Source organism: Orcinus orca, chromosome 1 (genome assembly GCF_937001465.1).
Source record: "Orcinus orca chromosome 1, mOrcOrc1.1, whole genome shotgun sequence".
Lineage (NCBI taxonomy): Eukaryota > Metazoa > Chordata > Mammalia > Artiodactyla > Delphinidae > Orcinus > Orcinus orca.
Genome location: NC_064559.1, coordinates 88,916,136 through 88,938,868, shown reverse-complemented (window position 1 = coordinate 88,938,868; position 22,733 = coordinate 88,916,136).

Sequence of the window (22,733 nt, the reverse complement as noted above, 5' to 3'; positions counted from 1 at the left end):
TTAGGGCTCGGGCTAGGGTTAGGCTTAGGGGACGAGGACGGTTTAGGGTCCAGGTGAGGGTACGACAGCCGTACACGGGGAGCGTACGTGTGAGGGCACGGGTTAGTGTTAGCATACGGGTTAGGATTAGGGGACGGGTGAGGGGAAGGCTTCGGGGAAGTGTTAAGGTTAGGGTTCGGGTTAGGGTTAGGGGACGGGGACGGGGACGGTTTACGGTCCAGGTGAGGTTACGACAACGGTTTAGGGGGACCGTACATGTGAGAGCATGGGTTAGTGTTAGTGTACGGTTTAGGATTAGGGGACAGGTGAGGGGAAGGCTTCGGGGAAGGGTTAAGGTTAGGGTTCGGGCTAGGGTTAGGGTTAGGGGACAGGGACGGTTTAGGGTCCAGGTGAGGGTACGACAGCCGTACACGGGGAGCGTACGTGTGAGGGCACGGGTTAGTGTTAGCATACGGGTTAGGATTAGGGGACGGGTGAGGGGAAGGCTTCGGGGAAGTGTTAAGGTTAGGGTTCGGGTTAGGGTTAGGGTTAGGGGACGGGGACGGTTTAGGGTCCAGTTGAGGGTACGACATCGGATTAGGAGGAGGGTACGTGTGAGGGCACGGGTTAGTGTTAGCGTACGGTTTAGGATTAGGGGATGGGAAAAGGGAAGGCTTTCGGGAAGGGTTAGGGTTAGGGTTCGGGCTAGGGTTAGGGTTAGGGGACGGGGACTGTTTAGGGTCCAGGTGAGGGTACGGCAACGGTTCACGGGGAGCGTACGTGTTAGGCCACGGGTTAGTGTTAGCGTATGGGTTAGGATTAGGAGACGGGTGAGGGGAAGGCTTCGAGGAAGGGTTAGGTTTAGGGTTCGGGCTAGGGTTAGGGTTAGGGGACGGGGACGGTTTAGGGTCCAGGTGAGGGTACGACAACGGTTTAGGGGGAGCGTACGTGTGAGGGCACGGGTTAGTGTTAGCGTACGGGTTAGGATTAGGGGACGGGTGACGGGAAGGCTTCGGGGAAGGGTTAGGGTTAGGGTTCGGGCTAGGGTTAGGGTTAGGGGACGGGGACGGTTTAGGTTCCACGTGAGGGTACAACATCGGTTTAGGAGGCGGGTACATTTGAGGGCACGAGTAAGTGTTAGCGTACGGGTTAGGATTAGGGGACGGGTGAGGGGAAGGCTTCGAGGAAGGGTTAGGGTTAGGGTTCGTCTCGGGTTATGGTTAGGGGACCTGGAGGGTTTAGAGTCCAGGTGAGTTTAAGACAACGGTTTAGGATGAGCGTACATGTGAGACCATGGGTTAGTGTTAGCGTACGGGTTAGGATTAGGGGACGGGTGAGGGGAAGGCTTCGGGTAAGGTTTAGGGTTAGGGTTCAGGCTAGGTTTAGGGTTAGGGGACGGGGACTGTTTAGGGTCCAGGTGAAGGTACGACAACGGTTCACGGGGAGCGTACGTGTTAGGCCACGGGTTAGTGTTAGCGTATGGGTTAGGATTAGGAGACGGGTGAGGGGAAGGCTTCGGGGAAGGGTTAGGTTTAGGGTTCGGGCTAGGGTTAGGGTTAGGGGACGGGGACGGTTTTGGGTCCAGGTGAGGGTACGACAACGGTTTAGGGGGAGCGTACGTGTGAGGGCACGGGTTAGTGTTAGCGTACGGGTTAGGATTAGGGGACGGGTGAGTTGAAGGCTTCGGGGAAGTGTTAGGGTTAGGGTTCGGGCTAGGGTTAGGGTTAGGGGATGGGGACGGTTTAGGTTCCAGGTGAGGGTACGACAACGGTTTAGGGGGAGCGTATGTGTGAGGGCACGGGTTAGTGTTAGCGTACGGGTTAGGATTAGGGGACGGGTGAGGGGAAGGCTTCGGGGAAGGGTTAGGGTTAGGGTTCGGGCTAGGGTTAGGCTTAGGGGATGGGGACGCTTTTGGGTCCAGGTGAGGTTACGACAACGGTTTAGGGGGAGCGTACGTGTGAGGGCACAGGTTAGTGTTAGCGTACGGGTTAGGATTAGGGGACGGGTGAGTGGAAGGCTTCGGGGAAGGGTTAGGGTTAGGGTTCGGGCTAGGGTTAGGGTTACGGGACGGGGACGGTTTAGGTTCCAGGTGAGGGTACGACATCGGTTTAGGAGGCGGGTACGTTTGAGGGCACGGGTAAGTGTTAGCGTACGGGTTAGGATTAGGGGACGGGTGAGGGGAAGGCTTCGGGGAAGAGTTAGCGTTAGGATTCGGGCTAGGGTTAGGGTTAGGGGATGGGGACGGTTTTGTGTCCAGGTGAGGGTACGACAACGGTTTAGGGGGAGCGTACGTGTGAGGGCACGGGTTAGTGTTAGCGTATGGGTTAGGATTAGGGGACGGGTGAGGGGAAGGCTTCGGGGAAGGGTTAGGGTTAGGGTTCGGGCTAGGGTTAGTGTTAGGGGACGGGGACGGTTTAGGGTCCAGGTGAGGGTACGACATCGGATTAGGAGGAGGGTACAAGAGAGGGCACGGGTTAGTGTTAGCGTACGGGTTAGGATTATGGGACGGGTGAAGGGAAGGCTTCGGGGAAGGGTTAGGTTTAGGGATCGGGCTAGGGTTACGGTTAGGGGACGGGGACGGTTTAGGGTCCAGGTGAGGGTACGACAACGGTTTAGGGGGAGCGTATGTGTGAGGGCACGGGTTAGTGTTAGCGTACGGGTTAGGATTACGGGACGGGTGAGGGGAAGGCTTCGGGGAAGGGTTAGGGTTAGGGTTCAGGCTAGGGTTAGGTTTAGGGAAAGGGGACGGTTTAGGGTCCAGTTGAGGGTACGACAACGGTTTAGGGGGAGCGTACGTGTGAGGGCACGGGTTAGTGTTAGCGTATGGGTTAGGATTAGGGGACGGGTGAGGGGAAGGCTTCGGGGAAGGGTTAGGGTTAGGATTCGGGCTAGGGTTAGGGTTAGGGGACGGGGACTGTTTAGGGTCCAGGTGAGGGTACGACAACGGTTCACGGGGAGCGTACGTGTTAGGCCACGGGTTAGTGTTAGCGTATGGGTTAGGATTAGGAGACGGGTGAGGGGAAGGCTTCGGGGAAGGGTTAGGTTTAGGGTTCCGGCTAGGGTTAGGGTTAGGAGACGGGGACGGTTTTGGGTCCAGGTGAGGGTACGACAACGGTTTAGGGGGAGCGTACGTGTGAGGGCACGGGTTAGTGTTAGCGTACGGGTTAGGATTAGGGGACGGGTGAGGGGAAGGCTTCGGGGAAGTGTTAGGGTTAAGGTTCGGGCTAGGGTTAGGGTTAGGGGATGGGGACGGTTTAGGTTCCAGGTGAGGGTACGGCAACGGTTTAGGGGGAGCGTATGTGTGAGGGCACGGGTTAGTGTTAGCGTACGGGTTAGGATTAGGGGACGGGTGAGGGGAAGGCTTCGGGGAAGGGTTAGCGTTAGGGTTCGGGCTAGGGTTAGGGTTAGGGGACGGGGACGGTTTAGGTTCCAGGTGAGGGTACGACATCGGTTTAGGAGGCGGGTACGTTTGAGGGCACGGGTAAGTGTTAGCGTACGGGTTAAGATTAGGGGACGGGTGAGGGGAAGGTTTCGGGGAAGGGTTAGGGTTAGGGTTCGGGCTAGGGTTAGGGTTAGGGGATGGGGACGGTTTAGGTTCCAGGTGAGGGTATGACAACGGTTTAGGGGGAGCGTATGTGTGAGGGCACGGGTTAGTGTTAGCGTATGGGTTAGGATTAGGGGACGGGTGAGGGGAAGGCTTCGGGGAAGGGTTAGCGTTAGGGTTCGGGCTAGGGTTAGGGTTAGGGGACGGGGACGGTTTAGGTTCCAGGTGAGGGTACGACATCGGTTTAGGAGGCGGGTACGTTTGAGGGCACGGGTAAGTGTTAGCGTACGGGTTAGGATTAGGGGACGGGTGAGGGGAAGGCTTCGGGGAAGGGTTAGGGTTAGGGTTTGGGCTAGGGTTAGGGTTAGGGGATGGGGACGGTTTTGGGTACAGGTGAGGGTACGACAACGGTTTAGGGGGAGCGTACGTGTGAGGGCACGGGTTAGTTTTAGCGTATGGGTTAGGATTAGGGGAAGGGTGAGGGGAAGGCTTCGAGGAAGGGTTAGGGTTAGGGTTCGGGCTAGGGTTAGTGTTAGGGGACGGGGACTGTTTAGGGTCCAGGTGAGTGTACGACATCGGATTAGGAGGAGGGTACAAGAGAGGGCACGGGTTAGTGTTAGCGTACGGGTTAGGATTATGGGACGGTGAAGGGAAGGCTTCGGGGAAGGGTTAGGTTTAGGGTTCGGGCTAGGGTTACGGTTAGGGGACGGGGACGGTTTAGGGTCCAGGTGAGGGTACGACAACGGTTTAGGGGGAGCGTATGTGTGAGGGCACGGGTTAGTGTTAGCGTACGGGTTAGGATTAGGGGACGGGTGAGGGGAAGGCTTCGGGGAAGGCTTCGGGGAAGGGTTAGGGTTAGGGTTCGGGCTAGGGTTAGGTTTAGGGAACGGGGACTGTTTAGGGTCCAGGTGAGGGTACGACAACGGTTTAGGCGGAGCATACGTGTGAGGGCACGGGTTAGTGTTAGCGTATGGGTTAGGATTAGGGGACGGCTGAGGGGAAGGCTTCGGGGAAGGGTTAGGGGTTAGGGTTCGGGCTAGGGTTACGGTTAGGGGACGGGGACGGTTTAGGGTCCAGGTGAGGGTACGACATCGGATTAGGAGGAGGGTACGTGAGAGGGCATGGGTTAGTGTTAGCGTACGGGTTAGGATTATGGAACGGGTGAAGGGAAGGCTTCGGGGTAGGGTTAGGGTTAGGGTTCGGGCTAGGGTTACGGTTAGGGGACAGGGATGGTTTAGGGTCCAGGTGAGGGTACGACAATGGTTTAGGGGGAGCGTACGTGTAAGGGCACGGGTTAGTGTTACTGTACGGGTTAGGATTAGGGGAGAGGTGAGGGGAAGGCTTCGGGGAAGGGTTACTGTTAGGGTTCGGGCTAGGGTTAGGGTTAGGGGACGGGGACGGTTTAGGGTCCAGGTGAGGGTATGACAACGGTTTCAGGGAAGCGTACGTGTGAGGGCACGCATTAGTGTTAGCGTACGGGTTAGGATTAGGGGTCGGGTGAGGGGAAGGCTTCGGGGAGGGGTTAAGGTTAGGGTTCGGGCTAGGGTTAGGGTTAGGGGACGGGGACGGTTTAGGGTCCAGGTGAGGGTACGACAACGGTTTAACGGGAGCGTACGTGTGAGGGCACGGGTTAGTGTTAGCATATGGGTTAGGATTAGGGGACGGGTGAGGGGAAGGCTTCGGGGAAGGGTTAGGGTTAGGGTTCGGGTTAGGGTTACGGTTAGGGGACGGGGACGGTTTAGGGTCCAGGTGAGGGTACGACATCGGATTAGGAGGAGGGTACAAGAGAGGGCACGGGTTAGTGTTAGCGTACGGGTTAGGATTATGGGATGGGTGAAGGGAAGGCTTCGGGGAAGGGTTAGGTTTAGGGATCGGGCTAGGGTTACGGTTAGGGGACGGGGACGGTTTAGGGTCCAGGTGAGGGTACGACAACGGTTCAGGGGGAGCGTATGTGTGAGAGCACGGGTTAGTGTTAGCGTACGGGTTAGGATTAGGGGACGGGTGAGGGGAAGGCTTCGGGGAAGGGTTAGGGTTAGGGCTCGGGGTAGGGTTAGGTTTAGGGAACGGGGACTGTTTAGGGTTCAGGTGAGGGTACGACAACGGTTTAGGGGGAGCGTACGTGTGAGGGCACGGGTTAGTGTTAGCGTATGGGTTAGGATTAGGGGACGGGTGAGGGGAAGGCTTCGGAGAAGGGTTAGGGTTAGGGTTCGGGCTAGGGTTAGGTTTAGGGAACGGGGACGGTTAAGGGTCCAGGTGAGGGTACGACAACAGTTTAGGGGGAGCGTATGTGTGAGGGCACGGGTTAGTGTTAGCGTACGGGTTAGGATTAGGGGATGGGTGAGGGGAAGGCTTCGGGGAAGGATTAGGGTTAGGGTTCGGGCTAGGGTTAGGGTTAGGGGACGGGGACGGTTTAGGGTCCAGGTGAGGGTACGACAACGGTTTAGGGGGAGCGTATGTGTGAGGGCACGGGTTAGTGTTAGCGTACGGGTTAGGATTAGGGGACGGGTGAATGGAAGGCTTCGGGGAAGTGTTAGGGTTAGGGTTCAGGCTAGGGTTAGGTTTAGGGAAAGGGGACAGTTTACAGTCCAGTTGAGGGTACGACAACGGTTTAGGGAGAGCGTACGTGTGAGGGCACGGGTTAGTGTTAGCGTATGGGTTAGGATTAGGGGACGGGTGAGGGGAAGGCTTCGGGGAAGGGTTAGGGTTAGGGTTCGGGCTAGGGTTAGGGTTAGGGGACGGGGACTGTTTAGGGTCCAGGTGAGGGTACGACAACGGTTCACGGGGAGCGTACGTGTTAGGCCACGGGTTAGTGTTAGCGTATGGGTTAGGATTAGGAGACGGGTGAGGGGAAGGCTTCGGGGAAGGGTTAGGTTTAGGGTTCCGGCTAGGGTTAGGGTTAGGGGACGGGGATGGTTTAGGGTCCAGGTGAGGGTACGACAACGGTTTAGGGGGAGCGTACGTGTGAGGGCACGGGTTAGTGTTAGCGTACGGGTTAGGATTAGGGGACGGGTGAGGGGAAGGCTTCGGGGAAGGGTTAGGGTTAGGGTTCGGGCTAGGGTTAGGGTTAGGGGATGGGGACGGTTTAGGTTCCAGGTGAGGGTACGACAACGGTTTAGGGGGAGCGTATGTGTGAGGGCACGGGTTAGTGTTAGCGTACGGGTTAGGATTAGGGGACGGGTGAGGGGAAGGCTTCGGGGAAGGGTTAGCGTTAGGGTTCAGGCTAGGGTTAGGGTTAGGGGACGGGGACGGTTTAGGTTCCAGGTGAGGGTACGACATCGGTTTAGGAGGCGGGTACGTTTGAGGGCACGGGTAAGTGTTAGCGTACGGGTTAGGATTAGGGGACGGGTGAGGGGAAGGCTTCGGGGAAGGGTTAGGGTTAGGGTTCAGGCTAGGGTTAGGGTTAGGGGACGGGGACGGTTTTGGGTCCAGGTGAGGGTACGACAACGGTTTAGGGGGTGCGTACGTGTGAGGGCACGGGTTAGTGTTAGCGTATGGGTTAGGATTAGGGGAAGGGTGAGGGGAAGGCTTCGGGGAAGGGTTAGGGTTAAGGTTCGGGCTACGGTTAGTGTTAGGGGACGGGGACGGTTTAGGGTCCAGGTGAGGGTACGACAACGGTTTAGGGGGAGCGTATGTGTGAGGGCACGGGTTAGTGTTAGCGTACGGGTTAGGATTAGGGGACGGGTGAGGGGAAGGCTTCGGGGAAGGCTTCGGGGAAGGGTTAGGGTTAGGGTTCGGGCTAGGGTTAGGGTTAGGGGACGGTTTATGGTCCAGGTGAGGGTACGACAACGGTTTAGGGGGAGCATACATGTGAGGGCACGGGTTAGTGTTAGCGTACGGGTTAGGATTAGGGGACGGGTGAGGTGAAGGCTTCGGGGAAGGGTTAGGGTTAGGGTTTGGTCTAGGGTTAGGGTTAGGGGACGGGGACGGTTTAGGTTCCAGGTGAGGGTATGACAACGGTTTAAGGGCAGCGTACGTGTGAGGGCACGTATTAGTGTTAGCATACGGGTTAGGATTAGGGGACGGGTGAGGGGAAGGCTTCGGGGAAGGGTTAGGGTTAGGGTTCGGGCTAGGGTTAGGCTTAGGGGACGGACACGGTTTATGGTCCAGGTGAGTGTACGACAACAGTTTAGGGGGAGCGTACGTGTGAGGGCACGTGTTAGTGTTAGCGTACGGGTTAGGATTAAGGGACGGGTGAGGGGAAGGCTTCGGGGAAGGGTTAGGGTTAGGGTTCGGGCTAGGGTTAGGGTTAAGGGACGGGGACGGTTTACGGTCCAGGTGAGGTTACGACAACGGTTTAGGGGGAGCGTACATGTGAGGGCATGGGTTAGTGTTAGTGTACGCGTTAGGATTAGGGGACGGGTGAGGGGAAGGCTTCGGGGAAGGGTTAAGGTTAGGGTTCGGGCTAGGGTTAGGGTTAGGGGATGGGGACGGTTTAGGGTCCAGGTGAGGGTACGACAACGGTTCACAGGGAGCATACGTGTGAGGGCACGGGTTAGTGTTAGCATACGGGTTAGGATTAGGGGACGGGTGAGGGGAAGGCTTTGGGGAAGGGTTAAGGTTAGGGTTCGGGTTAGGGTTAGGGTTAGGGGACGGGGACGGTTTAGGGTCCAGGTGAGGGTACGACATCGGATTAGGAGGAGGGTCCGTGAGAGGGCACGGGTTAGTGTTAGCGTACGGTTTAGGATTAGGGGACGGGAAAAGGGAAGGCTTCGGGGAAGTGTTAGGGTTAGGGTTCGGGCTAGGGTTAGGGTTAGGGGATGGGGACGGTTTTGGGTCCAGGTGAGGGTACAACAACGGTTTAGGGAGAGCATACGTGTGAGGGCATGGGTTAGTGTTAGTGTACGGGTTATGATTAGGGGACGGGTGAGGGGAAGGCTTCGGGGAAGGGTTAGGGTTAGGGTTCGGGCTAGGGTTAGGGTTAGGGGACGGGGACGGTTTAGGGTCCAGGTGAGTGTATGACAATGGTTTAAGGGCAGCGTACGTGTGAGGGCACTCATTAGTGTTAGCGTACGGGTTAGGATTAGGGGACGGGTGAGGGGAAGGCTTCGGGGAAGTGTTAGGTTTAGGGTTCGGGCTAGGGTTAGGCTTAGGGGACGGGGACGGTTTAGGGTCCAGGTGAGGGTACAACAACGGTTTAGGGGGAGCGTACGTGTGAGGGCACAGGTTAGTGTTAGCGTACGGGTTAGGATTAGGGGATTGGTGAGGGGAAGGCTTCGGGGAAGGTTTAGGGTTAGGGTTCGGGCTAGGGTTAGGGTTAGGTGACGGGGACGGTTTACGGTCCAGGTGAGGTTACGACAACGGTTTAGGGGGAGCGTACATGTGAGGGCATGGGTTAGTGTTAGTTTACGCGTTAGGATTAGGGGACGGGTGAGGGGAAGGCTTCGGGGAAGGGTTAAGGTTAGGGTTCGGGCTAGGGTTAGGGTTAGGGGACGGGGACGGTTTAGGTTCCAGGTGAGTGTACGACAACGGTTTAGGGGGAGCGTATGTTTGAGGGCACGGGTTAGTGTTAGCGTACGGGTTAGGATTAGTGGACGGGTGAGGGGAAGGCTTCGGGGAAGTGTTAGGGTTAGGGTTCGGGCTAGGGTTAGGGTTAGGGGACGGGGACGGTTTAGGATCCAGGTGGGGGTATGACAACGGTTTAGAGGGAGCGTACGGTTGAGGGCACGGGTTAGTGTTAGCGTACGAGTTAGGATTAGGGGACGGGTGAGGGGAAGGCTTCGGGGAAGTGTTAGGCTTAGGGTACGGGCTAGGGTTAGGGTTAGGGGTCGGGGTCGGTTTAGGGTCCAGGTGAGGGTACGACAACGGTTTAGGGGGAGCATACGTGTGAGGGCATGGGTTAGTGTTAGCGTACAGGTTAGGATTAGGGGACGGGTGAGGGGAAGGCTTCGGGGAAAGTTTAGGGTTAGGGTTCGGGCTAGGGTTAGGGTTAGGGGACGGGGACGGTTTAGGGTCCAGGTGAGGGTACGACAACGTTTTAGGGGTAGCGTACGTGTGAGACCATGGGTTAGTGTTAGAGTACGGGTTAGGATTAGGGGACGGGAGAGTGGAAGGCTTCGGGGAAGGGTTAGGGTTAGTGTTCGGGCTAGGGTTAGGGTTAGGGGACGGGGACGGTTTAGGGTCCAGGTGAGGGTATGACAACGGTTTAGAGGGAGCATACGGGTGAGGGCACGGGTTAGTGTTATTGTACAAGTTAGGATTAGGGGACGGGTGAGGGGAAGTCTTTGGGGAAGGGTTAGGGTTAGGGTTCGGTCTAGGGTTAGGGTTAGAGGACGGGGACGGTTTAGGGTCCAGGTGAGGGTACGACAACAGTTTAGGGGGAGCGTACGTGTGAGGGCACGGGTTAGTGTTAACGTACGGGTTAGGATTAGGGGACGGGTGAGGGGAAGGCTTCGGGGAAGGGTTAGAGTTAGGGTTCGGGCTAGGGTTAGGGTTAGGGGACGGGGACGGTTTAGGGTCCAGGTGAGGGTATGACAACGGTTTAGGGGGAGCGTACGGGTGAGGGCACAGATTAGTGTTAGCGTACGAGTTAGGATATAGGGGACGGGTGAGGGGAAGGCTTCGGGGAAGGGTTAGGGTTAGGGTTCGGGCTAGGGTTAGGGTTAGGGGACGGGGAGTGTTTAGGGTCCAGGTGAGGGTACGACAACGGTTTAGGGTGAGCGTACGTGTGAGACCACGGGTTAGTGTTAGCGTACGGGGTAGGATTAGGGGACGGGTGAGGGGAAGGCTTCGGGGAAGGGTTAGGGTTAGGGTTCGGGCTAGGGTAAGGGTTAGGGGACGGGGACGTTTTAGGGTCCAGGTGAGGGTACGACAACGGTTTAGGGTGAGCGTACGTGTGAGACCACGGGTTAGTGTTAGCGTACGGGGTAGGATTAGGGGACGGGTGAGGGGAAGGCTTCGGGGAAGGGTTAGGGTTAGGGTTCGGGCTAAGGTTAAGGTTAGGCGACGGGGACGGTTTAGGGTCCAGGTGAGGGTAGGGTTAGGGTTATTGGGAGCGTACGTGTGAGGGCACGGGTTAGTGTTAGCGTACGGGTTAGGATTAGGGGACGGGTGAGGGGAAGGCTTCGGGGAAGGGTTAGGTTTAGGGTTCGGGCTAGGGTTACGGTTAGGGGACGGGGACGGTTTAGGGTCCAGGTGAGGGTACGACAACGGTTTAGGGGGAGCGTATGTGTGAGGGCACGGGTTAGTGTTAGCGTACGGGTTAGGATTAGGGGACGGGTGAGGGGAAGGCTTCGGGGAAGGCTTCGGGGAAGGGTTAGGGTTAGGGTTCGGGCTAGGGTTAGGTTTAGGGAACGGGGACTGTTTAGGGTCCAGGTGAGGGTACGACAACGGTTTAGGGGGAGCGTACGTGTGAGGGCACGGGTTAGTGTTAGTGTATGGGTTAGGATTAGGGGACGGGTGAGGGGAAGGCTTCGGGGAAGGGTTAGGGTTAGGGTTCGGGCTAGGGTTACGGTTAGGGGACGGGGACGGTTTAGGGTCCAGGTGAGGGTACGACAACGGTTTAGGGGGAGCGTACGTGTGAGGGCACGGGTTAGTGTTAGCGTACGGGTTAGGATTAGGGGATGGGTGAGGGGAAGGCTTCGGGGAAGGGTTAGGGTTAGGGTTCGGGCTAGGGTTAAGGTTAGGGGATGGGGACGGTTTTGGGTCCAGGTGAGGGTATGACAACGGTTTAGGGGGAGCGTACGTGTGAGGGCACGGGTTAGTGTTAGCGTACGGGTTAGGATTAGGGGACGGGTGAGGAGAAGGCTTCTGGGAGGGTTAGGGTTAGGGCTCGGGCTAGGGTTAGGGTTAGGGGACGGGGACGGTTTAGGGTCCAGGTGAGGGTACGACAACGGTTTAGGTGGAACGTACGTGTGAGGGCACGGGTTAGTGTTAGCGTACGGGTTAGGATTAGGGGACGGGTGAGGGGAAGGCTTTGGGGAAGGTTTAGGGTTAGGGTTCTGGCTAGGGTTAGGGTTAGGGGACGGAGACGTTTTACGGTCCAGGTGAGGTTACGACATCGGTTTAGGGGGAGCGTACATGTGAGGGCATGGGTTAGTGTTAGTGTACGGGTTAGGATTAGGGGACAGGTGAGGGGAAGGCTTCGGGGAAGGGTTAAGGTTAGGGTTCGGGCTAGGGTTAGGGTTAGGGGACAGGGACGGTTTAGGGTCCAGGTGAGGGTACGACAGCGGTTCACGGGGAGAGTACGTGTGAGGGCACGGGTTAGTGTTAGCATACGGGTTAGGATTAGGGGACGGGTGAGGGGAAGGCTTCGGGGAAGGGTTAAGGTTAGGGTTCGGGTTAGGGTTAGGGTTATGGGACGGGGACGGTTTACGGTCCAGGTGAGGGTACCACATCGGATTAGGAGGAGGGTACATGAGAGGGCACGGGTTAGTGTTAGCGTACGGTTTAGGATTAGGGGATGGGAAAAGGGAAGGCTTTGGGGAAGGGTTAGGTTTAGGGTTTGGGCTAGGGTTAGGGTTAGGGGACGGGGACAGTTTAGGGTCCAGGTGAGGGTACGACAACGGTTTAGGGGGAGCGTATGTGTGAGGGCACGGGTTAGTGTTAGCGTACGGGTAAGGATTAGGGGACGGGTGAGTGGAAGGCTTCGGGGAAGTGTTAGCGTTAGGGTTCAGTCTAGGGTTCGGTTTAGGGAAAGGGGACGGTTTAGGGTCCAGTTGAGGGTACGACAACGGTTTAGGGGGAGCGTACGTGTGCGGGCACGGGTTAGTGTTAGCGTATGGGTTAGGATTAGGGGACGGGTGAGGGGAAGGCTTCGGGGAAGGGTTAGGGTTAGGGTTCGGACTAGGGTTAGGTTTAGGGGACGGGGACTGTTTAGGGTCCAGGTGAGGGTACGACAACGGTTCACGGGGAGCGTACGTGTAAGGGCACGGGTTAGTGTTAGCATACTGGTTAGGATTAGGGGACGGGTGAGGGGAAGGCTTCAGGGAAGGGTTAGGGTTAGGGTTCGGGCTAGGGTTAGGGTTAGGGGACGGTTTATGGTCCAGGTGAGGGTACGACAACGTTTTAGTGGGACCATACATGTGAGGACACGGGTTAGTGTTAGCGTACAGGTTAGGATTAGGGGACGGGTGAGGTGAAGGCTTCGGGGAAGGGTTAGGGTTAGGGTTCGGTCTAGAGTTAGGGTTAGGGGACGGGGACGGTTTAGGGTCCAGGTGAGGGTATGACAACGGTTTAAGGGCAGCGTACGTGTGAGGGCACGCATTAGTGTTAGCGTACGGGTTAGGATTAGGGGACGGGTGAGGGGAAGGCTTCGGGGAAGGGTTAAGGTTAGGGTTCAGGCTAGGGTTAGGCTTAGGGGATGGACACGGTTTAGGGTCCAGGTGAGGGTACGACAACGGTTTAGGGGGAGCGTACGTGTGAGGGCACGTGTTAGTGTTAGCGTACGGGTTAGGATTAGGGGACGGGTGAGGGAAAGGCTTCGGGGAAGGGTTAGGGTTAGGGTTCGGGCTAGGGTTAGGGTTAGGGGACGGGGACGGTTTACGGTCCAGGTGAGGATACGACAACGGTTTAGGGGGAGCGTACATGTGAGGGCATGGGTTACTGTTAGTGTACGCGTTAGGATTAGGGGACGGGTGAGGGGAAGGCTTCGGGGAAGGGTTAAGGTTAGGGTTCGGGCTAGGGTTAGGGTTAGGGGATGGGGACGGTTTAGGGTCCAGGTGAGGGTACGACAACGGTTCACAGGGAGCGTACGTGTGAGGGCACGGGTTTGTGTTAGCATACGGGTTAGGATTAGGGGACGGGTGAGGGGAAGGCTTCGGGGAAGGGTTAACGTTAGGGTTCGGGTTAGGGTTAGGGTTAGGGGACGGGGACGGTTTAGTGTCCAGGTGAGGGTACGACATCGGATTAGGAGGAGGGTACGTGAGAGGGCACGGGTTAGTGTTAGCGTACGGTTTAGGATTAGGGGACGGGAAAAGGGAAGGCTTCGGGGAAGGGTTAGGGTTAGGGTTCGGGCTAGGGTTAGGGTTAGGAGACGGGGACAGTTTAGGGTCCAGGTGAGGGAACGACAATGGTTTAGGGGGAGCGTATGTGTGAGGGCACGGATTAGTGTTAGCGTACGGGTTAGGATTAGGGGACGGGTGAGTGGAAGGCTTCGGGGAAGGGTTAGGTTTGGGTTCAGGCTAGGGTTAGGTTTAGGGAACGGGGACGGTTTAGGGTCCAGTTGAGGGTACGACAACGGTTTAGGGGGAGCGTACGTGTGAGGGCACGGGTTAGTGTTTGCGTATGGGTTAGGATTAGGGGACGGATGAGGGGAAGGCTTCAGGGAACTGTTAGGGTTAGGGTTCGGGCTAGGGTTAGGGTTAGGGGACGGGGACAGTTTAGGGTCCAGGTGAGGGTACGACAATGGTTTAGGGGGAGCGTATGTGTGAGGCCATGGGTTAGTGTTAGTGTACGGGTTAGGATTAGGGGACGGTTGAGGGGAAGGCTTCGGGGAAGGGTTAGGGTTAGGGCTCGGGCTAGGTTTAGGCTTAGGGGACGGGGACGGTTTAGGGTCCAGGTGAGGGTACGACAACGGTTTAGGGGGAGCGTACGTGTGAGTGCACGGGTTAGTGTTAGTGTACGGGTTTGGATTAGGGGACAGGTGAGGGGAAGGCTTCGGCGAAGGGTTAGGGTTAGGGTTAGGGGACGGGGACGGTTTAGGGTCCAGGTGAGGGTATGACAACGGTTTCAGGGAAGCGTACGTGTGAGGGCACGCATTAGTGTTAGCGTACGGGTTAGGATTAGGGAACGGGTGAGGGGAAGGCTTCGGGGTAGGGTTAGGGTTAGGGTTCGGGCTAGGGATAGGATTAGGGGACGGGGACGGTTTAGGGTCCAGGTGAGGGTACGACAACGGTTTAAGGGGAGCGTATGTGTGAGGGCACGGGTTAGTGTTAGCGTACGGGTTAGGATTACGGGACGGGTGAGGGGAAGGCTTCGGGGAAGGGTTAGGGTTAGGGTTCGGGTTAGGGTTAGTGTTAGGGGATGGGGACGGTTTTGGGTCCAGGTGAGGGTACAACAACGGTTTAGGGGGAGCGTACGTGTGAGGGCATGGGTGAGTGTTAGTGTACGGGCTAGGATTAGGGGACGGGTGAGGGGAAGGCTTCGGGGAAGGGTTAGGGTTAGGGTTCGGGTTAGGGTTAGGTTTAGGGGACGGGGACGGTTTAGGGTCCAGGTGAGGGTACGACAACGGTTTAGAGGGAGCGTACGGGTGAGGGCACGGGTTAGTGTTAGCGTACGGGTTAGGATTAGGGGACGGGTGAGGGGAAGGCTTCGGGGAAGGTTTAGGGTTAGGGTTCGGGCTAGGGTTAGGGTGAGGGGACGGGGACGGTTTACGGTCCAGGTGAGGTTACGACAACGGTTTAGGGGGAGCGTACATGTGAGGGCATGGGTTAGTGTTAGTGTATGCATTAGGATTAGAGGACGGGTGAGGGGAAGGCTTCGTGGAAGGGTTAAGGTTAGGGTTCGGGCTAGGGTTAGGGTTACGGGACGGGGACGGTTTAGGGTCCAGGTGAGGGTATGACATCGGATTAGGAGGAGGGTACGTGAGAGGGCATGGGTTAGTGTTAGCGTACGGTTTAGGATTAGGGGACGGGAAAAGGGAAGGCTTTGGGGAAGGGTTAGGGTTAGGGTTCTGGCTAGGGTTAGGGTTAGGGGACGGGGACGGTTTAGGGTCCAGGTGAGGGTACGACAACGGTTTAGGGGGAGCGTATGTGTCAGGGCACGGGTTAGTGTTAGCGTACGGGTTAGGATTAGGGGACGGGTGAGTGGAAGGCTTCGGGGAAGGGTTAGGTTTAGGGTTCAGGCTAGGGTTAGGTTTAGGGAATGGGGACGTTTAGGGTCCAGGTGAGGGTACGACAACGGTTTAGGGGGAGCGTACGTGTGAGGGCACGGGTTAGTGTTAGCGTATGGGTTAGGATTAGGGGACGGGTGAGGGGAAGGCTTCGGGGAAGGGTTAGGGTTAGGGTTCGGGCTAGGGTTAGGGTTAGTGGACGGGGTCTGTTTAGGGTCCAGATGAGGGTACGAAAACGGTTCACGGGGAGCGTAGGTGTGAGGGCACGGGTTAGTGTTAGCGTATGGGTTAGGATTACGGGACGGGTGAGGGGAAGGCTTCGGGGAAGGGTTAGGGTTAGGGTTCGGGTTAGGGTTAGGGTTAGGGGATGGGGACGGTTTTGGGTCCAGGTGAGGGTACAACAACGGTTTAGGGTGAGCGTACGTGTGAGGGCATGGGTTAGTGTTAGTGTACGGGTTATGATTAAGGGAAGGGTGAGGGGAAGGCTTCGGGGAAGTGTTAGGGTTAGGGTTCGGCCTAGGGTTAGGGTTAGGGGACGGGGACGGTTTAGAGTCCAGGTAAGGGTATGACAACGGTTCAAGGGCAGCGTACGTGTGAGGGCACTCATTAGTGTTAGCGTACGGGTTAGGATTAGGGGACGGGTGAGGGGAAGGCTTCGGGGAAGTTTTAGGGTTAGGGTTCGGGCTAGGGTTAGGCTTAGGGGACGGGGACTGTTTAGGGTCCAGGTGAGGGTACAACAACGGTTTAGGGGGAGCGTACGTGTGAGGGCACAGGTTAGTGTTAGCGTACGGGTTAGGATTAGGGGATGGGTGAGGGGAAGGCTTCGGGGAAGGTTTAGGGTTAGGGTTCGGGCTAGGGTTAGGGTTAGGTGACGGGGATGGTTTACGGTCCAGGTGAGGTTACGACAATGGTTTAGGGGGAGCGTACATGTGAGGGCATGGGTTAGTGTTAGTGTATGCGTTAGGATTAGGGGACGGGTGAGGGGAAGGCTTCGGGGAAGGGTTAAGGTTAGGGTTCGGGCTAGGGTTAGGGTTAGGGGACGGGGACGGTTTAGGTTCCAGGTGAGGGTACGACAACGGTTTAGGGGGAGCGTATGTGTGAGGGCACGGGTTAGTGTTAGCGTGCGGGTTAGGATTAGGGGACGGGTGAGGGGAAGGCTTCGGGGAAGGGTTAGGGTTAGGGTTCGGGCTAGGGTTAGGGTTAGGGGACGGGGACGGTTTAGGATCCAGGTGGGGGTATGACAACGGTTTAGAGGGAGCGTACGGGTGAGGGCACGGGTTAGTGTTAGCGTACGAGTTAGGATTAGGGGACGGGTGAGGGGAAGGCTTCGGGGAAGTGTTAGGGTTAGGGTACGGGCTAGGGTTAGGGTTAGGGGTCGGGGACGGTTTAGGGTCCAGGTGAGGGTACGACAATGGTTTAGGGGGAGCAGACGTGTGAGGGCATGGGTAGTGTTAGCGTACGGGTTAGGATTAGGGGACGGGTGAGGGGAAGGCTTCGGGGAAAGTTTAGGGTTAGGTTTCGGGCTAGGGTTAGGGTTAGGGGACGGGGACGGTTTAGGGTCCAGGTGAGTGTACGACAAAGGTTTAGGGGGAGCGTACGTGTGAGACCATGGGTTAGTGTTAGCGTACGGGTTAGGATTAGGGGACGGGTGAGGGGAAGGCTTCGGGGAAGTGTTAGGGTTAGGGTACGGGCTAGGGTTAGGGTTAGGGGTCTGGGTCGGTTTAGGGTCCAGGTGAGGGTACGACAACGGTTTAGGGGTAGCATACGTGTGAGACCATGGGTTAGTGTGAGCATACAGGTTAGGATTAGGGGACGGGTGAGGGGAAGGCTTCGGGGAAAGATTAGGGTTAGGTTTCGGGCTAGGGTTAGGGTTAGGGGACGGGGACGGTTTAGGGTCCAGGTGAGGGTACGACAACGGATTAGGGGTAGCATACGTGTGAGACCATGGGTTAGTGTTAGCGTACGGGTTAGGATTAGGGGACGGGAGAGGGGAAGGCTTCGGGGAAGGGTTAGGGTTAGTGTTCGGGCTAGGGTTAGGGTTAGGGGACGGGGACGGTTTAGGGTCCAGGTGAGGGTACGACAACGGTTTAGAGGGAGCGTACGGATGAGGGAACGGGTTAGTGTTAGCGTACGGGTTAGGATTAGGGGACGGGTGAGGGGAAGGCTTCGAGGAAGGTTTAGGGTTAGGGTTCGGGCTAGGGTTAGGGTGAGGGGACGGGGACGGTTTACGGTCCAGGTGAGGTTACGACAACGGTTTAGGGGGAGCGTACATGTGAGGGCATGGGTTAGTGTTAGTGTATGCGTTAGGATTAGGGGACGGGTGAGGGGAAGGGTTCGTGGAAGGGTTAAGGTTAGGGTTCGGGCTAGGGTTAGGGTTAGGGTACGGGGACGGTTTAGGGTCCAGGTGAGGTTATGACATCGGATTAGGAGGAGGGTACGTGAGAGGGCACGGGTTAGTGTTAGCGTACGGTTTAGGATTAGGGGACGGGAAAAGGGAAGGCTTCGGGGAAGGGTTAGGGTTAGGGTTCGGGCTAGGGTTAGGGTTAGGGGACGGGGACGGTTTAGGGTCCAGGAGAGGGTACGACAACGGTTTAGGGGGAGCGTATGTGTCAGGGCACGGGTTAGTGTTAGCGTACGGGTTAGGATTAGGGGACGAGTGAGTGGAAGGCTTCGGGGAAGGGTTAGGTTTAGGGTTCAGGCTAGGGTTAGGTTTAGGGAATGGGGACGTTTAGGGTCCAGGTGAGGGTACGACAACGGTTTAGGGGGAGCGTACGTGTGAGGGCACGGGTTAGTGTTAGCGTATGGGTTAGGATTAGGGGACGGGTGAGGGGAAGGCTTCGGGGAAGGGTTAGGGTTAGGGTTCGGGCTAGGGTTAGGGTTAGTGGACGGGGTCTGTTTAGGGTCCAGATGAGGGTACGAAAACGGTTCACGGGGAGCGTAGGTGTGAGGGCACGGGTTAGTGTTAGCGTATGGGTTAGGATTACGGGACGGGTGAGGGGAAGGCTTCGGGGAAGGGTTAGGGTTAGGGTTCGGGTTAGGGTTAGGGTTAGGGGATGGGGACGGTTTTGGGTCCAGGTGAGGGTACAACAACGGTTTAGGGTGAGCGTACGTGTGAGGGCATGGGTTAGTGTTAGTGTACGGGTTATGATTAAGGGACGGGTGAGGGGAAGGCTTCGGGGAAGGGTTAGGGTTAGGGTTCGGCCTAGGGTTAGGGTTAGGGGACGGGGACGGTTTAGGGTCCAGGTAAGGGTATGACAACGGTTTAAGGGCAACGTACGTGTGAGGGCACTCATTAGTGTTAGCGTACGGGTTAGGATTAGGGGACGGGTGAGGGGAAGGCTTCGGGGAAGTGTTAGGGTTAGGGTTCGGGCTAGGGTTAGGCTTAGGGGACGGGGACTGTTTAGGGTCCAGGTGAGGGTACAACAACGGTTTAGGGGGAGCGTACGTGTGAGGGCATAGGTTAGTGTTAGCGTACGGGTTAGGATTAGGGGATGGGTGAGGGGAAGGCTTCGGGGAAGGTTTAGGGTTAGGGTTCGGGCTAGGGTTAGGGTTAGGTGACGGGGATGGTTTACGGTCCAGGTGAGGTTACGACAACGGTTTAGGGGGAGCGTACATGTGAGGGCATGGGTTAGTGTTAGTGTATGCGTTAGGATTAGGGGACGGGTGAGGGGAAGGCTTCGGGGAAGGGTTAAGGTTAGGGTTCGGGCTAGGGTTAGGGTTAGGGGACGGGGACGGTTTAGGTTCCAGGTGAGGGTACGACAACGGTTTAGGGGGAGCGTATGTGTGAGGGCACGGGTTAGTGTTAGCGTACGGGTTAGGATTAGGGGACGGGTGAGGGGAAGGCTTCGGGGAAGGGTTAGGGTTAGGGTTCGGGCTAGGGTTAGGGTTAGGGGTCGGGGTCGGTTTAGGGTCCAGATGAGGGTACGACAATGGTTTAGGGGGAGCAGACGTGTGAGGGCATGGGTAGTGTTAGCGTACGGGTTAGGATTAGGGGACGGGTGAGGGGAAGGCTTCGGGGAAAGTTTAGGGTTAGGTTTCGGGCTAGGGTTAGGGTTAGGGGACGGGGACGGTTTAGGGTCCAGGTGAGTGTACGACAAAGGTTTAGGGGGAGCGTACGTGTGAGACCATGGGTTAGTGTTAGCGTACGGGTTAGGATTAGGGGACGGGTGAGGGGAAGGCTTCGGGGAAGTGTTAGGGTTAGGGTACGGGCTAGGGTTAGGGTTAGGGGTCGGGGTCGGTTTAGGGTCCAGGTGAGGGTACGACAACGGTTTAGGGGGAGCATACGTGTGAGGGCATGGGTTAGTGTGAGCATACAGGTTAGGATTAGGGGACGGGTGAGGGGAAGGCTTCGGGGAAAGATTAGGGTTAGGGTTCGGGCTAGGGTTAAGGTTAGGGGACGGGGACGGTTTAGGGTCCAGGTGAGGGTACGACAACGGTTTAGGGGTAGCATACGTGTGAGACCATGGGTTAGTGTTAGCGTACGGGTTAGGATTAGGGGACGGGAGAGGGGAAGGCTTCGGGGAAGGGTTAGGGTTAGTGTTCGGGCTAGGGTTAGGGTTAGGGGACGGGGACGGTTTAGGGTCCAGGTGAGGGTATGACAACGGTTTAGAGGGAGCATACGGGTGAGGGCACGGGTTAGTGTTAGTGTACAAGTTAGGATTAGGGGACGGGTGAGGGGAAGGCTTTGGGGAAGGGTTAGGGTTAGGGTTCGGTCTAGGGTTAGGGTTAGAGGACGGGGACGGTTTAGGGTCCAGGTGAGGGTACGACAACAGTTTAGGGGGAGCGTACGTGTGAGGGCACGGGTTAGTGTTAACGTACGGGTTAGGATTAGGGGACGGGTGAGGGGCAGGCTTCGGGGAAGTGTTAGGGTTAGGGTTCGGGCTAGGGTTAGGGTTAGGGGACGGGGAGGGTTTAGGGTCCAGGTGAGGGTACGACAACGGTTTAGGGTGAGCGTACGTGTGAGACCATGGGTTAGTGTTAGCGTACGGGGTAGGATTAGGGGACGGGTGAGGGGAAGGCTTCGGGGAAGGGTTAGGGTTAGGGTTCAGGCTAGGGTTAGGGTTAGGGGACGGGGACGGTTTAGGGTCCAGGTGAGGGTACGACAACGGTTTAGAGGGAGCGTACGGGTGAGGGCACGGATTAGTGTTAGCGTACGAGTTAGGATTAGGGGACGGGTGAGGGGAAGGCTTCGGCGAAGGGTTAGCGTTAGGGTTCGGGCTAGGGTTAGGGTTAGGGGACGGGGAGGGTTTAGGGTCCAGGTGAGGGTACGACAACGGTTTAGGGTGAGCGTACCTGTGAGACCATGGGTTAGTGTTAGCGTACGGGGTAGGATTAGGGGACGGGTGAGGGGAAGGCTTCGGGGAAGGGTTAGGGTTAGGGTTCGGGCTAGGGTTAGGGTTAGGGGACGGGGACGGTTTAGGGTCCAGGTGAGGGTACGACAACGGTTTAGAGGGAGCGTACGGATGAGGGAACGGGTTAGTGTTAGCGTACGGGTTAGGATTAGGGGACGGGTGAGGGGAAGGCTTCGAGGAAGGTTTAGGGTTAGGGTTCGGGCTAGGGTTAGGGTGAGGGGACGGGGACGGTTTACGGTCCAGGTGAGGTTACGACAACGGTTTAGGGGGAGCGTACATGTGAGGGCATGGGTTAGTGTTGGTGTATGCGTTAGGATTAGGGGACGGGTGAGGGGAAGGGTTCGTGGAAGGGTTAAAGTTAGGGTTCGGGCTAGGGTTAGGGTTAGGGGACGGGGACGGTTTAGGGTCCAGGTGAGGGTATGACATCGGATTAGGAGGAGGGTACGTGAGAGGGCACGGGTTAGTGTTAGCGTACGGTTTAGGATTAGGGGACGGGAAAAGGGAAGGCTTCGGGGAAGGGTTAGGGTTAGGGTTCGGGCTAGGGTTAGGGTTAGGGGACGGGGACGGTTTAGGGTCCAGGTGAGGGTACGACAACGGTTTAGGGGGAGCGTATGTGTCAGGGCACGGGTTAGTGTTATCGTACGGGTTAGGATTAGGGGACGGGTGAGTGGAAGGCTTCGGGGAAGGGTTAGGTTTAGGGTTCAGGCTAGGGTTAGGTTTAGGGAATGGGGACGTTTAGGGTCCAGGTGAGGGTACGACAACGGTTTAGGGGGAGCGTACGTGTGAGGGCACGGGTTAGTGTTAGCGTATGGGTTAGGATTATGGGACGGGTGAGGGGAAGGCTTCGGGGAAGTGTTAGGGTTAGGGTTCGGGCTAAGGTTAGGGTTAGGGGACGGGGTCTGTTTAGGGTCCAGGTGAGGGTACGACAACGGTTTACGGGGAGCGTGCGTGTGAGGCCACGGGTTAGTGTTATCGTACGGGTTAGGATTAGGGGACGGGTGAGGGGAAGGCTTCGGGGAAGGGTTAGGGTTAGGGTTCGGGCTAGGGTTAGGGTTAGGGGACGGGGAGGGTTTAGGGTCCAGGTGAGGGTACGACAACGGTTTAGGGTGAGCGTACGTGTGAGACCATGGGTTAGTGTTAGCGTACGGGGTAGGATTAGGGGACGGGTGAGGGGAAGGCTTCGGGGAAGGGTTAGGGTTAGGGTTCAGGCTAGGGTTAGGGTTAGGGGACGGGGACGGTTTAGGGTCCAGGTGAGGGTACGACAACGGTTTAGAGGGAGCGTATGGGTGAGGGCACGGATTAGTGTTAGCGTACGAGTTAGGATTAGGGGACGGGTGAGGGGAAGGCTTCGGGGAAGGGTTAGCGTTAGGGTTCGGGCTAGGGTTAGGGTTAGGGGACGGGGAGGGTTTAGGGTCCAGGTGAGGGTACGACAACGGTTTAGGGTGAGCGTACCTGTGAGACCATGGGTTAGTGTTAGCGTACGGGGTAGGATTAGGGGACGGGTGAGGGGAAGGCTTCGGGGAAGGGTTAGGGGTAGGGTTCGGGCTAGGGTTAGGGTTAGGGGACGGGGACGGTTTAGGGTCCAGGTGAGGGTACAACAACGGTTTAGAGGGAGCGTACGGATGAGGGAACGGGTTAGTGTTAGCGTACGGGTTAGGATTAGGGGACGGGTGAGGGGAAGGCTTCGGGGAAGGCTTCGAGGAAGATTTAGGGTTAGGGTTCGGGCTAGGGTTAGGGTGAGGGGACGGGGACGGTTTACGGTCCAGGTGAGGTTACGACAACGGTTTAGGGGGAGCGTACATGTGAGCGCATGGGTTAGTGTTAGTGTATGCGTTAGGATTAGGGGACGGGTGAGGGGAAGGGTTCGTGGAAGGGTTAAGGTTAGGGTTCGGGCTAGGGTTAGGGTTAGGGGACGGGGACGGTTTAGGGTCCAGGTGAGGGTATGACATCGGATTAGGAGGAGGGTACGTGAGAGGGCACGGGTTAGTGTTAGCGTACGGTTTAGGATTAGGGGACGGGAAAAGGGAAGGCTTCGGGGAAGGGTTAGGGTTAGGGTTCGGGCTAGGGTTAGGGTTAGGGGATGGGGACGGTT